Below are 9,694 nucleotides of genomic sequence, written 5' to 3'. Positions count from 1 at the left end.
GTTGTGGCGCAGAGCATGCCGGGAGCTGTAGTCCTTGCGGCGCAGTGGCTGCTGGGCGGCCGTGTTGTGGCGCAGAGCATGCCGGGAGCTGTAGTCCTTGTGGCGGGGGGCTGCCGGGCGGCCGTGTTGTGGCGCAGAGCGTGCCGGGAGCTGTAGTCCTGGCGCAGTGGCTGCCGGCCCTGTCACGTGGCTCGCCGGGGCGCGGCGGGAGGCGCGGTGTTCCGGCGCTCGGGTGCCGGGCGGCCGTGCCGCGTACGGTAGGCGCGGTGTATTTTTGGGGTTGGATTCGTGTTGATTTCTGGGGGCTTCCAGGTGCGGCCGCTCCCCGAGAAGCGGTGAGTTCCCCGGGAGCTGACAGAAGGGAAGAGGGAAAGGAGGAGGACCTTTTCCCCCTGCCCAGGGCGCAGATGATGGCCGCCGCCTCCCCGGCTCACCGGAGCTCCCGCTCAGCCTCCCCTGGCCCCCCCCTTGCCCCGTGCGCCTGCCCCCAGCCCCGGCACCTCCCCGGAAGCGTGCTGCGTAGCCCTTGGCCGCCCCCAGGCCCTGTCGTGAAGGCAGCGAGCCGGCCCTCGAGCGCACTGGATTCCCCCTCGGCGCAGGGGCCCTTAGCAGTAGCGCGGGGAAGGGGCGGTGTGTCCAGAAGCCCCTGCGCAAGGAGGGGCTTTGGCCAGGGTCGATCGACGGTAATGACGGTCGCTGTTTCTTCTTTCCCTCTCGCAGAGACCGTGCTGAGGACGTGGTTGTCTGTCCTTCCCCCGGGGATGCCGTTGACTGCAGCCGTCTCAGGCTTGCGTGGCTTCTCTCTGCCCGGTGTTGCCATCCTCGCAGCGCGGGGGCGAAAAGGGACACACAGAGCCCTTCCCGGCTGTGGACAGGAGCTGCCTCGGCTGAAGCTGGAGACGCCGACGAAAGGTAAAGCAGAAGAAACTGAAGGCGCTCTGGCTGCCAGCTGCCTTCCTGCCGCAGGCAAGAGAGAGCCTGTCCCTGCAGGTGAGGGAGGGAGGATCCCCCTTCGTAGCCCGCAGCGGGCCAGGCCACCAACGTGCACCGCAGGGTCTGTACGCGTAACCGGGAGTTGGGTACGGGCGTGTAGTGCACGAGCGAGCTAGGCTACGTGCCTAGGAAGCCTCATCTCGTAAGAGCGGTAAGACACCCATGTATCCTCTTTAGGTGGAGGACGGCCTAGAGTCTGGAGCTGCAGAAGAGGCAGGGCGGAGAGGAGGGGAAAGAAGCATCTGAACGGCTAAATTGTGCCAGCAGCGCTGAGAGCGAGAGTCGCGGTGAGTCCTGGGCCACTGGGGCCCCGTTGCCTCTCTTGTGCGTCCTGGGCCCTCCCTGTCTCTCCCCTGGCCCCCTCTCTTTCCTTACCTGCTGCAAAATTTTTTTTAGTTTTTTTTTTTTGCACCCCCCCCCCCGCCCCTTCTTTCTCCATCTCGCTCTGAGTGGCTCCCTGCCTCCCCGTCTTTTCAGGCCTCCCTCTCTCTGTCCTGTAGCCTGTGGCTACTTGTTCTTTCTCCGCCTCTCTCTGCCTGGCTCTGGCTCCGTTTTTATTTTTTCATTCCTCCTGCTCTGTCCTGGAGCCTGTCGGTATTTTGTCTTTCTCTGGCCCTCTTGGTCTGACTCCGTGTGTTACCGAAAAACGCGGTAAAATCGGAAACAACTCCTCAACGCCGATTTAGTATTAAAGAGCAGGCGTTCTTTATTCACGGCGCCAGATGCACGGGGGATCGCTTCTCCTGGCGTGCGTACCTCACACACCTTTCCCGTAGAATTTGTAGATCAAAATTTTACGTATTCATACATATTCATTATCGTCCTGTCTACTGATCGGTACAAACTGGCTCGTTCCGTATGTAAATCACTGCGCAGGCTCGGTGGTGGTCCGTGAGTCGGTGGTCGCGATCTCCCCCTGCCAGAATTGCCTTTTACCTTCTTGGCTCTTAATCTTGGCAGTCTTGGCTAGTTTTCTCAGTCCGCTACACGAAACCGCGTTTTGTCATCCTTTTCTGACAGAAGCACGTTGTCTGTTGTTCTGCTGACATTAACGATCGCCTAGGGACTAAAATGCAGATCGACAGATGCGCTGATTCGTACGCTCCGTGTTCCCGTAATGGAACACCGTCTCTGGTTGGTTGATTTCATCGCTTTGGTTACACCTGTTCCTGTTGTTCAGTTTCTTCTTTTTTGGCTTTGTGTGATTCTCTCTGTGATTCTGTTTTTCTCTGCCTCGCTTTTCCCAGCTCCCCGTCCCTCACTTTGAATACCCGTTATCCTTCACCAGCTCACTCTCCCTTGGTTGCCATCCCCGTTTCTGAGTTCCTCCTGCTTTGCCACGTAGCCCGTGACTTTTTTCTTAATCTCTCTCTGTCTGCCTCAACGCTCCCGCCGCGCTTTTTAGTTCGTCTGCTCTGCTCTGTACCCTGCTACTGTTACTTGCCTGCCTGAGTTCTTCTCTGTCCAGCTCCCTTTCCCTATTCTCGAATTCCTGTTCTTCCTGCACCCGCCGCTGTTCCCTGTGATCTCTGTCTCTCTCTGTCCAGCTCCCTGTCCCTAGGTTTTAATTCCTGCCTCTGCCCGCCGTAGCCCGTCTAGATTTTTCTCTCGGCCTCTCTCTCTGTCCGGCTCCCCCTCTCTGTGTTCTAATTCCACGTTCTCTGTCACGTAGACCCGTGCTATTTGTTTGTCCTCATCTCTCTCTGTCCAGCTCCTTGCTGCTATGTTTTATTTCTTCCCTCTCTGTCTGTCTTTGTAGCCCATTGCCGTTGTGTGTTTTTTTTTTTTTTTTTTTTTCCTACTTGTTTCTTCATGTGTCTCTGTCTGCCTCCCAGTGCCTGATCTTTAATTCCTCCTTCCCTGTAGGCCGCTGTTCCTTTTTTCCATTCTACATTGTGTTCTCTTTGGTCTCCTGTTCTTATTCATCGATTCCCTCCTCGCCGCCCTGTGGCCTGTCCCCATTTTATTGTTGCGCCTCTCTCCCTCTCTCTGGCTTCTTGCCCCTGTTTTGAAAATTCCTCCCTCTCTTCTCTCTTCCCTGCTGGCCGTGTGATCTTCAGCCTTTCTCCATCTCTTTCTGCCCAGCTCTCTGTGTCTATTCATTAATTCTTCCCTCTCTGCCCTGTAGCCTGTAGCTTTTGTCCTTTCTCCATCTTGCTGTCTCTGGCTTCCCCATGACCCTGTTTTAGAATTGTTTCTCTCTCCTTTCTGTGCGCATTGCGATTCCTTTTGCTCCCCATCTCCCTTTGTTTTGGGTGTTTTTTTTTGTTGTTGTTTCTCTGGCTCCCTGTCCCTAATTCTTAATTCTCTGCCTTCTCATGCTCTGTACCACGTAGCCCCATGGTTTGTTTTGTGGTGTTCCCTCCCCGGCCCCTTCCCTCCGTTGTTGGCTGTCTCGGCTCCCTGTCCCCGTGGCTTCATTCTTCCCTTTCTGCCCTGTTCTTGTCGCTTGTCTTGTCTGTCTCCATCGCGCTCGGTCCAGCTTCCTGCCCCTATTCTTCTTTCCTCCCTCGCTGTCGTGCTGCCTGCCCCAGGTTCTTTGTGCGTCTCCAGCCTGCTCCTCTTCCTTCTTTGTTGGTCTGTGTCCTGCTCTTCCCCCCTCTTTCTGCTGCCTCTCTTCCCCTCTCTCTGCTGCTTGTATCTCCACCTCCGTCAGGCTCCCTGTCCTTCTCTGGCCGTCCTGTTCCCTGCCTCGTGCCTTCTCACTACACGCACACACGCCCCCCCCGCCCCGTTCAGCTGGATGCTGCTTTTCTCTCCTCCTACTGTCCTGTGCTCGCCCTGGGCCCTGCTATCTTCCTCCTTTTCTTGCTTCTCGTCCTCATGTGCCCACCCTTGGGCTCCTCCTTGTCCTCATCGGCCCACCCTCTGGCCCCTCCCCCTCCTCCTCAGCCCACCCTCAGGCCTGCTCTTGGGCCCTCTATCTTCCTCCTCGGGCCCCTCCTCCTCTTCCTCTGCCTGCCCTTGTGCACCTGCTCGTTGTCCTCCTCCTCCTCCTCCTCTGGCCCTCCCTTTGGTCTGACCTGTGCAGTGTGATAGAGCAGAGCTGAGTAGAGCACACTAAGGCAGCAGGTCCCTGTGCAGGATTAAAGGGAAGATGCCACTGAAGGGTATTTGAGGAGCATTTCAGGTGAGCTGGGTTGCAGTGAGGAGGAGCATGGGGCTGGTGACTTCCTGCAAGGAGAGCGGTGATTTTGTGTCTTACGGTATCTCTAGGGGCTGCAAGTGATGACGACTGTCTCAGTCTGGAAGGGGCACAGAGCAGCTGAGCGGAACCCCGGGCTACATGTGAGGTGGGGATGATATGGGAAAGGTCCGTGTTGACTGATGTGTTGCTGACTGACAGCACTGTTTGTTGTCTGTGGGTTGGGAGTTTGGTTTTTTTTTTTTTCTGAGAGTGAAGAGGCACCTGGCAACTGCAGGATTGATCTAGTGGGCTGCTGGTGTTTTTCTTGTTGAGGATGGATTGAGTGTCCAGGCCCTCTAAAAGCAGTGGTGGCCTTTTCTGGACTTGCTGTAGAGTAAGGAGGGGAATGCTGTGGGAAGTGTCTGTGATGTGATGCTGATCGACAGCACTCTCCAGCCTTTTTTTTGGTTGTGTGTGGGGTTTTTTTTTTGGATGATGAGGAGGCATCTGGGAACTGCAGGACAAATCCAGTGGTCTGACTGTGCTCTTCCTTCTTGAGGATGGATTGAGCTTCCTGGCCCTCTGAAAGCTAAGTTGAGGCAGGGGTGCTGGGGAAGGGGTCGGGGTAGGGTGGGGACAGGGTTGGCCACGGCAGGAAGGGGTTTTAAAGGTACCCTAGGGGCGAGGGCTGTCCAGGAAGCAGTCCCCTTTGGGCAGGTAAGGGGAGCGAGTTCCTCTTCAGCATGGTGCTAGTTTGTGCTGGGCAGGGCTGTTCTGGGCTGCATGTGTTGTGTAGTTTGTGTGGTGTGTGTTCGGCGTCTTAGACCTTTCTCGGGTCACGATGTTCTCTTTACTCTCAGGAGCACAGCACTATCCCGAGGGGCTGGCAAGGTTCTAATTGTGGGGCTGGCGCCCTTTGGGTGCTTCTTTTTTTGCGTGTTACAGTTTAAAGTGTGGATCGCTCTGTTGTTTGAGGAGTTTCTGGGCAGTTGTTGTCTGCGACATCGTTCCCAGATGTGTGAACAGCTCTGCTCTGTCGCTGTCCATTTTCAAGGAGTGTAATTTCTTCCCTGCATCCTTACGTTCTTAGGTCTTGTAGCCGGGCTTCTTCTGCACCCTTCGTCTCAGTTTTGAGAGGAACTTCTTGTCACGGGCCCTGACGCTCTTCTAATCTTTTTGGATCGCGTTAGGGCCTCCTTGCGTCACTGTCAGGGTTCCGCAGGTCTTGTTGCTGGACGAGCTCTTCCGTCCAGTTGTCTCTCTGTTTGCCGAGAGCGTTCTCTCGTCTCGGAGGCGCGCAGTTTGTAGCGTTTCTCATAGCGTTGGTGTGTGCGTTTGAGTTTGTCTCGGACCGCCTTGCTGGCCCTGTAGAGTCGGGTAGGTGGCACAGCGATGAGAGGTTAGGGTTCATCTGTTGCTGTGCCAAGGCTGTTGGGGGAAAGGTTGTACCGTCATCTCGGATTGAGTGGCCCTCCTCAGCGGGCGAGGACCGTAATCACCGTGACATTTTGTGGGCTCGGAGGCCGTGACCGTAGCTGTCTGGGAGAGGCGGCTAGAGTTCAGCTGAGCAGATTACCTCTGCAGGGTGTTCAAGCTTGTACGTGCGTAGGGCTTCATGTTTGAAGTCATATGTTTGTTTTGATGGCAGGTTATAGTCGGTCTTCAGGAACCGTTAAGGTACTGCTGTGCAACCAGGCGACTTGTTTGGTATTGGTTTTGGAGATGCCGAGGGACGAGTCGTGCAGGGCGACGGAGGGGAACTGAGGGGACCGATGTAAGCGGGTGAGGTGGTGCGTGGTGTATATAGAGGGAAGATGTGACCGATGGCTCTATGACTCTGTTGCTCCTTGCTTTTGTCTTTTGTTTTGGGTTTGAAGTAGCGTAGCAATGAGCAAAGGAGGCAAGTCGAGCAAGGCGAGTGGTGATTGGTGGGCTGAAGTAGCAGCTCTTTTCTGAGGTGTTGTGTTGCTGGGGAAGTTATAAGCAATGCGTGTTGTTTGGGTGTTACGGACGGCGGGCGAGCTGGACACGGCACCTGGAAGTGGCGTAGGCTGGGAGGGAGGCTGTCGAGGGAAAGGGGTGCGAGACGGGGATCGGTGCGGGCAGGCTGTGGCATCGGGCAGCATCTCGGGAGGTGCCTTTTCGCTTGGCTTTTTGCAGGTGCCGCTGGCAGGCTCGGAGCGGTGCTGCTGCGTGCCTATGAGAGGTCTGAGAAGGTGGGGCAGCGGCCAGCATCTGAGACCAGAGAATGCTGTGGTCCGTCGTCGAGCTCTTCAGTTCTGTAGGTAACACGTGGGCCGTCTTTGGAACGGCGTATGAGCATTAGAAGCGAGCTGGGTAGTAACGAGGAAGTCACGGGGCGGTGATTTCTCACGAGCGTAACGGTAGTTTACTGTGTGTTGATACATTTGGTGCCACAAGCGATGACGGAAGCGGGGGGTGATGCTGGAACCTGTGCAGAGCAGGTGAGCCGATGGGCATGTTCGTTTTGATGAGGGGGGTGCTCTGGAAGAGAGCTGTGTTGACCCGTGTGATACTTATTGCTGGCTCTGGGTTTTTTTCTTTTTTACATGATGAAGAGGCACCTGGACACTGCGAGATTATCCTGGTTAGCTGGTGTGTTTCTTGTTGTGAAAGGATTCATAATCTGGCCCATCTGAAAGCCCCACAGTGTGACTTTTGTTAGGAAGAGATCTTGAAAAATTGAGATATTTCTTATTCAGTGAGGTTGCATTCTATGAACTTGCCATCAGAGTGCGTCTTAGAGACAATGTCTTTGTCAGTAGAACTCATCAGCACAAGACTTGCGAAGTACTGCTTTTTTTTTTTTTAAGATAAAAAAATCAATGGTCCTTGCGGAGATCCAAGCACAGCACATACTCCAAATGTTGATGGCATTGGTAGTGCTTGGGTTCTCAGTTGTAACAGTCGAGATACCATAAAAATATGGTTCCCCTATGTATTGCAACACTGGGGATTTGATTTGTGTGGTTTTTTGTTGTGGTATTATTTTTTTCCGCAAAAAAGTAAAACTGTATTGGGGATCTCTTCACTCACCGATTCCTCTGTCATAAATGAAAGTTTAAAAAAAGCTAACAGCGTCTGATTAACAATGTGACTTGCGCTGTTTCAGCTGTAACTGCCGAGCAGATGTAGCGTACGATTTGTTAGGTGTAATTAAGCAGGTAGGTATTTGTTGTAAATATTTAACGAGGGGCGACTGAATGTTGGGGTGGGGGCGGTTTTTTCCCGCCGGTATTTTGAGGGAGCGCTCTTAAGTATTTTATTTCAGTCTCGCTTTCGATGCGCGTTTCCCTGGCAGTTCAGCAGCATCTCTTGGGCGGGGCAGCTGGGCGGACGTCCCTCCCGACTCCATAACACGCCAAAACCCCCCAGTCACGTTGCTGCTGTGTATTTTGGAGATAGATAATCTTATGGCGGGTGTGAACGGCTGTGTGAGTTAAATGAACGCAGAAGGAAAATGGAAAGCTTTCAGAGCCTAGACGCTCATATTGGATGTGCGTAAACACGCGCCCGCCTTCTCAGCACAAAGTGCATTACTGAGATTTATTCTTAATTTTTTACGTTACTCTTTCAAGTTTGACGCTTCGCTTCAGGCTTCATGGAGCCAGGCAGCAAGACGTGCGGCGGCAGGGCGAGGGCTGTAGCTGCTGCGGTGGATCTGTAAGCGGAGGTTCCGGTTACGGTACAACTTTGCCCCGCAGCCTCACGGGGTTATCTCCCCGCAGCGGTGCCGTAAGGAAGGGATGAGACGTTTTCCAGCACCAGCCAGAGCGTTCAGTGTTACGCAAAGAATCTGTTCAAAATGGTATCGGTTAGTCTTAATACCGTTTTCAAGTGTTCCAGTCCCTCTAGCTTTTAAAGGAGGTGTTGTGTTTTGACATGACCCGTTTGCCCAGAATCTTGCTGCGGCTCAATTTCCTTCCTATCCCTTGTGCTGACTGAGTTCCTCCATTTTCTTCTGTGCTATTTTATTCACGTGCTGAAATATAGTTTGGGATTTCTGTTTTTCAGATGTCTTCTCAGTGTCTCGTGATGCTCAAGAGATGCCCCCCGGCCCGGGTTTGCCTGCCGGTCGTTAAGCGCGGTGAAGGTAAGGGGCCGTCCCTCTGCCTGGGGGCTCCCGGCTCTGTCTCCAGCAGGTGCCCCGCAGGTGCGGCCGTGAGGGCTGCCTGGTGGGGAGAGTCGGGGCCCCCAGGGGCCGGGGCTGTTTGTCGCCCCGGGGAGCCCGTCCCAGAGGGGGAGCATGGCCGAGCAGAGCCCGAGAGAGACATGACACTGTCCTCTGGCACGCTCCCGCTCCGCCGTGGGGCGGCCGCTAGCCTGCGGACAGGGGCTGGGGGGGCTGCCCCACCTTTTAGATTTTAGCAGAGCTCCCCTTTTTTTGGGGAGTGGGTGTGTGTACCTTTGCAAATGACACTCTTAATGAGCTGCAGGTTGGAGCAGATTCCCTTGTTTAGTGCCCTTCTTGGGGGTGAATCACAGAATCTCAGGTTGGAGGGGACCTCAGGGATCACCTAGTCCAACCTTACTATAATAAAATAGGGGGAGTCCTGGGTGGGTGATGATGTCATGCAGGGCACCCCAGTGTCACTGGGGGAGCTGATAATGCATCAGAGGAGCAGGTCAGTGTGTGTGTGGGTCATCTAGGGGTTCCCCCCCTCAAAAAGGGGGGTTGCAGCCCAAAAACGCCTGAAAATTCAGGGGTCTATTAAGAAAAATATTTTAAGCCAACGTGGGTGTGAGGCACTGAATTAGAGAAAACCTCTTATTTTATATATATTGAAAAGTATTATTACTTTATAGATGTATAAATGGATTTTAGGATAGAAAGAATTCTACATTGAGATACAGGATTTTAAAATACAAAAGTAACTCGCCTGTCTACATATATTTAAAATAAAAAATAAAGGAGTTTAAAATGAAGAAAAAGGATTTATGAAGGAATTAAAAATAGAAGGAAGTCTGACTAGAGTGAGCATCTACACTTACTGTGTGTTACATAGTCTAAGTAGATGTCTAATCTAAATATAGATTATATATATAGTGAAATAAATAAGTCTAAATACATGTAATTGTAAGTAGATGTCTAAATAGAGAAGTTGAAAAAGATGAAAGTGTCAGAAAAGTATAAGTAAGCAGATAGCTAGTCTAAATAGGTGTTCTATATATGTATTGATATGTAAGCCTAAACAGGTATGTGTAAATAGCTATTCTGTGTAAGTGTAAATATAGCCAAGAGTAAACATATCTAAATAGATATGTGTAAAATATGTATTCCATAAGCATATGGATGTGTAAGTAGACACATAAGTGTAAATGTCTATGCTATTTAAGGTTTTTAAAATGCAAAGAAACCCTATTTATACACAGGATTTATAAATTTGACAACCCCCCTCAACTCCCCCCATCAAGTGAAGATACAAATGCGCTTTCAAATGTTGCCCCTCTCGCCTTCTCCTTTTCCTATCCCAGTGTGGGCCTGATTCCCCCAAATGGGGATTTTCCCCTATGGGGCCGCATATGCGGAGTGGGAGCTGCTGCCAGGGCACA

General features: G+C 52.7%; 1 long non-coding RNA gene across 1 annotated transcript; it reads left to right on the top strand.

The window, feature by feature from the left end:
• Window positions 1-243: 243 nt before the first annotated feature.
• LOC135314224 (uncharacterized) lies at window positions 244-8,453 on the top strand. Its single transcript, XR_010373669.1, has 4 exons — window positions 244-335; window positions 721-912; window positions 1,171-1,280; window positions 8,156-8,453. It is a non-coding gene; the product is annotated as an uncharacterized LOC135314224 (long non-coding RNA).
• The last annotated feature ends 1,241 nt before the right edge of the window (window positions 8,454-9,694 follow it).

The sequence above is a fragment of the Phalacrocorax carbo genome, chromosome 7, assembly GCF_963921805.1.
Source record: "Phalacrocorax carbo chromosome 7, bPhaCar2.1, whole genome shotgun sequence".
NCBI lineage: Eukaryota > Metazoa > Chordata > Aves > Suliformes > Phalacrocoracidae > Phalacrocorax > Phalacrocorax carbo.
The sequence above is the reverse complement of the archived record's forward strand: the minus strand, read 5'-3'. Positions and strand labels throughout refer to the sequence as shown.